We start from the raw sequence: 7,318 nt of genomic DNA, 5'->3' as shown, positions 1-7,318 counted from the left end.
AATTTAAAAACTTTTCACCATAGTGTTCTATATTTAAATTCTAAAGCTACAGGTATATGTTAAAAAATACCAAAAATGATTTCTTATATCAAAACTACATATTGTTAATATGTAGTCAAATATATTTTAGCCATATCATTGCAAGTGTGTTAGAATTTCATCAGCTATGATTTCAGGAAAAATATTTTTCAGTTTGAAGAACTCACATAGTAAAGAACAGTGTCCTAGGTGTAGCTTTATTTTTTAGAGCAGGGTAGGACCTGGTCACGTTGGCATAGGGCATTGCCTAATGAATTGAGGAACCTAGAAAGCCTCTCTTGCTTCAAAATATGATTCCTATTCTATAGTCTTCCTGATGAAATCTCACCAGCAGATATTCATTCCTGTGTGTCAACATACGTCACATATATAGATAGATGATAGATAGATGATAGATAGATAGATAGATAGATAGATAGATAGATAGATAGATAGATATCTTTTGATTAGCTATAATCGTGCCTCAGGTAAACCTCATTGGCGACGATACTGCCACTGTGCAAAGCTATATACATATGTGCTCTTTTGAAAGACTACTCAATTCACCCCTTAATATAAAAAGCAGCTTTAATTCATTCTTCCTTCTCTCTAATTAAACCTGGTCACTGAGGGAATTCATAACCCATAATCATTTATTGACCCCTGCCATGACTGGATACTGTAAATCTCTGGGGTTACAAAGATAGATTATAAGGAGTCTCTTTTTTTTTTAGAAGTCCATAATTTCACCAAGAGACAGGTTTCACTGCAGTGATGTGATGGGGCTTATTACATGGGTGTGATGCTAATCTACATACTAGGGGTGAAGGATGTACTGTTTTGTGAAGATGTGGAATTTCAGCACAGAGCAAATGGCAAAAGAGGCCTTTGAGTTTTGGTGGGATGGTGTTTCTAAGTAAGGAATAGGGAAAGATATGGCAAGTAGTAAAGACAACACAGGTCACATTTTAATTATTTAAAAATAATTTTTGAAGTGGAATCTTTTACAAAATGATCTCTAAAATTGAAATATGCAGGTAATATTTGTCTGAAATTTAGAATAAGATTGTAGTCAGTTAATAACCTTGACAATAGAATGTGTAAGACAAATATTATAAGATGCTTCTGAATATGTGGTGATGTTACTCCTGTTGCCTATCATCTAAAATACATAATAGATGAAGGTGAAGTGATACACATGGACACAAATGATGGTAATGGTTGCAGGATTGAAGTTACTCAAGACTGACAAAGCATCATAACATTCCTTGCTTTTTTCCAAATCTTCCTCCTCATGTGGTCAACAATTTCCTGTGCAAAAGCCCAGACCAATCGCTCTCAAGACTGAATCTCAAAGTCATCATTCAGACATTATTTCTAAATTATTTTATTTTATTTTTTTTTTTCTTTTTTTTTTCTATTTTTTTTTTTTTTCTAAATTATTTTAAATTTTAACTTAGACCATAAGTCCTGATGGTAAGATGCATGAATGTATATTCTGATTGGTCAATGAGGCCGGTTAACACACTGTCTTCAATTACATGTTACATTGATGTGAGTACACCATCCTTGTCTGAAGGCTGAGCTTGTAAGACTTAGGTGTCAAATTGCTTGCACCATTCCTAGTTTCCTTTTTAAGTATGAATTACACGATCATGGAGCCACATGGTTTCTCAGTCTTAGTACTTCTAACCTTTTCAGCTGCATACTTTTTTGGGAGGTGGGAGGAGCTTGTCTTAGCAGCATTCCTGGCCTCTATCTACTTAGGTGTCACAAGCAAACTCTTCCTCCACCAAACGGTGATGGCCAAAGATGTCTCCAGACATTGCCAAATGACCTCTGGGGAGCAGAATCATCTCCAGCTGAGAACCACTGGGCAATATGCCATACCAATAGCCACTCTTCAGTAATGTAATTGATACTGTTTATAGATCTACTTTATGGAGTTATAAGGTGTTAAAAGTAGTCTACACATGACTCAGTGAGAAAGAATGACAGACCAACCAGATCAACAACACTTGGAGCCAATGATACATCAGAACACACTTGATCACAGATTGACAGTATACAACTTAATCAGGAGGAAGTAAAACAGGAGGTGAGCCATGTGGTATAATACAATGGATTTCTTTTTGTGTGTGATTCTTTTCCCCTGCTTTTAAAAGTAACATATGTGTTCACTACAGAAAAAAAGTAACATATATAGGAGTATGAAGAAGAAAAGAAAAATTAGCCCTAAAATTAGATAATGGTTATTGTGGAAATTGTTGTCACATGGCTTTCCCTCGACTCTTCTTTCTCTACACGTGAAGAACAAAGTACCAAAGAAGGACTGTATCTTCAGACTAAATAGTAGAACAAAGAGGATTCATGAAGCAGAGCTACAGCTGACCTCAGCTGACATGAAACAAAAGCAAGAATTTCACCTTTATTTTATGTCTCTAAATTTTAGGATTATTTGTTATTGCAGAATAACCTCATAAAATCTAACATGTTTTATTCTAGTCTATATAAACACATGTATATATCATGAATAAAATATAAATATAATATTTAAAATACATACATTTCTAATTTGTATTTTGAATAATTGGAGTAGTTTTCACTTATATTTGTGATTTATTCCTCTTTCTTTGGTAATTTTCAAGTATAATCATTCCTCCCTTACACAAATTTGAGTAACTTCCTGGTATTCTATTGTACCAACTCAACCTCCTATGTTAGTACATTTTTACTCTATTTTCAATTAATACCCTTATCCATATCATCCCTACACAGGGATGCATCTCTGATTATTTTTTAAAAATATTTTATTTATTTATTCATGAGAGACACAGAGAGAGGCAGAGACATAGGCAGAGGGAGAAGCAGGCTTCCTGCAGGGAGCCTGATGTGGGACTCGATCCCAGCGCTCTGGGATCGGATCACACCCTGAGCGGAAGGCAGATGCTCAACCGCTGAGCCAAGGAGGTACCCTGTATCTCTGATTATTTTCTTAGGATAAGTCAAGGAAGTGAAAAACTAGGCAAAGAATGTAAACATTTGTAAAGCTTTTAGTAGAGATTGCAAAGTTGCTCACCATAATTATCACACTGGTAGACTCCTTCCAGAGTGGATCAAAGTGTTACTTATTCACACCCTCATCAAATTAGAGATCAACATTAAGTTCAGAAAGAAAACCTTTGAAAATGTCATAGAGGGGCATTTGGGTGGCTCAGCTGGTTGTGTCCAACTCTTAGTTTTGGCTCAGGTCATGATCTCAGGGTCATAGGATCCAGCCTGGCATTGGACTCCACACTCAGTGTGGAGTCTGCTTGTCCCTGTCCTTCCCCCTTCTACCTCTCCCCACTACTCACTTTAGCACATGTGCACATTCTCTCTCTCTAAAATAAATAAATAAAATCTCTAAAAAAAAATGAAAAATATCACAGAGCAAAATTCTTTTTTTTTTCCAGTTTCTTTTCCTGGCTTGCTAGTGACATTACTTTTTGCATATTATTTTAAGTGTTCTGCTCCTTATTTTTAAAGTAAACAGGAGATAGGTTATGAAACTTGATTTTCCTACTCAAATTAGAAGACTAACATGGGTAGGATCAAGGTTTTAAATCAATAATCCAATAATACACCCTGAGTAACTTGGAACAATAAAATACAATAGAAATATCAGTATGGAAAAATTCATGTAAAGATGACTTCAAGTGAACTTTGAAAGGAATCAAAAGGCAGAGAAACAATGTTCTGTGCCACTCATTCATCCATTAATTCTCCAACAAATAAGTAACGAGATGAGCCACATTTTGTGTAGATGTGGAGGATACAGTGTTTCACAAGCTAGACAGGCTTCCTGCCTACATTGGGCATGCAACCTAATGTAATTCCACAAGCAGAGCCACTTAATTTGATGGTGCCCCAATAGGACAAAGTCAGAGCCAGAAATCACATGACAGGAGTATCCAACCATATGCCCACTTTAAAAAACTTTCCTGTGAGGAGACATGCCATTTAATAAGTGACACATTGAAGATTCAAATCCGAGTCTTTTTGATGCTCCAAGTCTGTGCTCAGCCAAATATTTGTATGGTATAATTTAGGAGGGTAGTATACAAGATACAAAGAAAAGGACTATATTGACAAAACAATATTTCAAAAACTTTATATTTCAAGTTTGTAGATGTATATCTCTAGAAAGGAGTAGAATATATCTTAGCTCTTTAGTGATACTACTTTGTTAAAATTTCTCTGTCTTGGAGCACCTGGGTGGCTCAGTGGCTGAGTGTCTACTTTTGGCTCAGGTCGTGATCCTGGGGTTCTGGGTCCAAGTCCTACATCAGGCTCCCCGCAGGGATCCTCCTTCTCCCTCTGCCTGTGTCTCTGCCTCTCTCTCTGTCTCTCATGAGCAAATAAACAAAATCTTTATAAAAATAAAATTTCTCTGTCTTTATTATTAGCTCCTCTGACAATTTCCTATACAGAACATTGAAAAATTAAGTTATTTGGCAAAAATTATAATGAACATGTATTTATGTGCACAAATACATTCATTTTATCTTTATCATTAAATGTTAGCTTTTGAAGCAGAAATAGGTTTTTAAAAGCTGGGTGACTGTTTGGATTTGTAAAACAAGTTAAACCTGACAATAAGGCATGTCCTTTAAATTTCTTTGGTTTGCAGCACTGTTTACCGTGGCAGCAACATCGTGCTTACGTCAAGCTTTCTTGCTCTCCCCCATAAACTGTCGCATGCTACACTGATGTCCACCTTAATGTCCAACCTTAAATGAAATATCTGAAAACAGCACATTTACTTTTTTGGTCTAATGCTGACCAGTCCAGCCTCCAAGTACCCCACTAGACTATGTGGGAAAGTCTGGGACATTATGATGTGGGTCACCAAAGTTTGAGTATTTTTTAGACAGGAGACCATCATAACTTAAGTGGAACTTTACAAAGTAAGCTGTTGTTTTTCCCAGTGCAGGGTCTCAACATCTTCATTAGCTTATTTTAAAAATATCCTAAAGCAATTGTTCACCAGATGACAAAAATATATTCTTACTGAGTTTGACACATTTTATATTTTTGTTGATGGTGTTGATTAGTTTTGATATTTGAATCTTGCCTAAGTGGGAAAGCATATCTTTTCTTTTCTTTTTTTTAAGATTTTATTTATTTATTTGAGAGACAGAAAGAGAGAGTAAGCTAGAGAGAGCATGACAGAGGCAGATGGAGAAGCAGACTCCTTGCTGAGCAAGGAGCCCAACGTGGGGCTTTATCCCAGGACCCTGGGATCATGATGGAGCCAAAGGCAGACAACTGACTGAGCCACCCAGGTGCCCTAAAAGGCATGTCTTATATGTCTATATGTGTTATCTTTATTGTGTTGTGTGGCTGTATGAGATAGCTCCTCAGTTAAATAGGAACTTAGACAAGAAGGATCCTTCGAAAGCTTGGACAAGTCCTTGAACAAAATGAAGGCTTAGTTATTCGAGGCCTTAGATATTTTGGAGGAGGGGTTTCTGCATGTTGCTTAGGGAGGAATGACTTTCCTGCTGTATTTTCAAGACACTGGTCTCTTGACACCACTCTAGTTAGCTGCTTCCACTTACTTCCAGCCAGAGTCTCCACCAAACGGAACATTCCCATTTCTTCATTTGTTTATTGGTTTGTTCAACCAATGTCTGTGGACAATCTACTACATTCTAGTTCTTGTGTTACACTGGAACTTCATAAGAAACCCCAAAATCCATGTCTCTAATTGTAGCCTAGAAATTCACAATACTTACATGTGTGTGAGTTGGGGCTTACAGATACATTGGGGCTTACAGATACATTTACTTGCATTATCACCTGGTTTACAACAACTCTGTGAAGTAGGGAAGACAGATATTGTTTGCACCTTGTAAATTAGATAGCTGATTATTGTGTTTTTGAGTAGAATTTTGTCTATACTCTACTAGAACCAAGAGCTGAAATTTTGTCTATTTGGTACCTATAAATGTTGACCTAAAGAATAGTGGTTTCAGTGGGGTGATGGGGAGGGAGGGATGTTTAGTTGAGGAGATGGGGAGGTGAGGGAGTGGAGACAAGGACTATTTAGAGATCTCTTTTGAGGAAGTGGGAGATGGGGTGACAACTGAAGGCAGACAGGAGGTCAGGAAAGAGTTTTCTTAAGAGGGTTTTTTTTTTTTAAAGATTTTATTTTTAAGTAATTTCCATACCCAACATGAGGCTCAAATTCACAACCCTGAGACCAAGAGTCACATACCCTATCAACTGACCCAGCCAGGCACCCCTCTTAAGAGTTTTTTGAAGCACGTTCATATACTGATAAGAATGAGCCAGTAATAAGGAGAATATTGATGATGCAGGATAGATAGAGTCAGGGGATAAATGCTAGAAAAAATTCTCTGAAGAGGCTGCAAGAGGATGCGATCTAGGTTAAAAAAACAGAAGAGAAGAGGATGAGTTAATTCAATTAACAGGAGGGAACAAAGTATAGACATGGATAGGTAGGTTGGTAGATTTGGTGATTGGAAACAAGATGATTTTCTTTTAATTGACAACATTTTCTTGGAGAAATAAGAGAACAGTTAGCTAAGAGTGAGGAGCAAGTAGATATTGTTTAAGGTATAAGAAAAAGGAAAGATAAGGAAAGGTCATAATATATTCCATTTTATATTTTTACTGTAATAACTTCCCCCTTCAATTTCTTCTATAAAGACAGAAAACAGTTACCCCTAGAAATTTACATAATTATAAAAGTCTACGCTATTGTCATTATTATTTATTTACTCTATAGCTATCCATAGGAAGTTTTACTTTAATGTAAGATCATATAGACTACTTGAACATTCTGTCTTCTGGAACAAGTTTACATTGTGCCACATGCAAAACAGTGCTTACTATGTTAAACTTTTTATTGCTGATAATGATGACTAGTTTTGAGGTTCAAAATGTTTGCTGAATTAATAGTGGTTGTGTTTGTTACTGAATGCTGCAATAACGTCTTATAAAGTTGAGTTATAGTCCTTATAATCTTTCAACGTTTTTATATTTCTAAAGACTACATTAGGGATGGATATTGTTCGAGTCAATTCTCCATGGTGTTTCTACAGGTCGTGTGACAGCTTTTACTCCATACTATATTTTTAGTGCTCATGGCACAGCACTTGAAAGAAAGAGATCTTTCTGGAATAGAGGGAGGATCTGCTTCCTGACAAGAATGATAAAGATAATAGCTGTTTCTGGAAAAGGTTGGGCAGATATGTTTAGCAACTCCTTATAAGACTGGGGTTTCCTGAGC

The 7,318-nt window shown here is 36.4% G+C and overlaps 1 pseudogene; it reads right to left on the bottom strand.

The window, feature by feature from the left end:
• Window positions 1-356: 356 nt before the first annotated feature.
• On the bottom strand, window positions 357-546 carry LOC112919549 (U4 spliceosomal RNA; annotated as a pseudogene).
• Between the last annotated feature and the right edge of the window lie 6,772 nt (window positions 547-7,318).

Source organism: Vulpes vulpes, chromosome 1, assembly GCF_048418805.1.
Source record: "Vulpes vulpes isolate BD-2025 chromosome 1, VulVul3, whole genome shotgun sequence".
Lineage (NCBI taxonomy): Eukaryota > Metazoa > Chordata > Mammalia > Carnivora > Canidae > Vulpes > Vulpes vulpes.
Note: the sequence above shows the minus strand (reverse complement) of the source record. Positions and strands in the feature narration are given on the sequence as shown.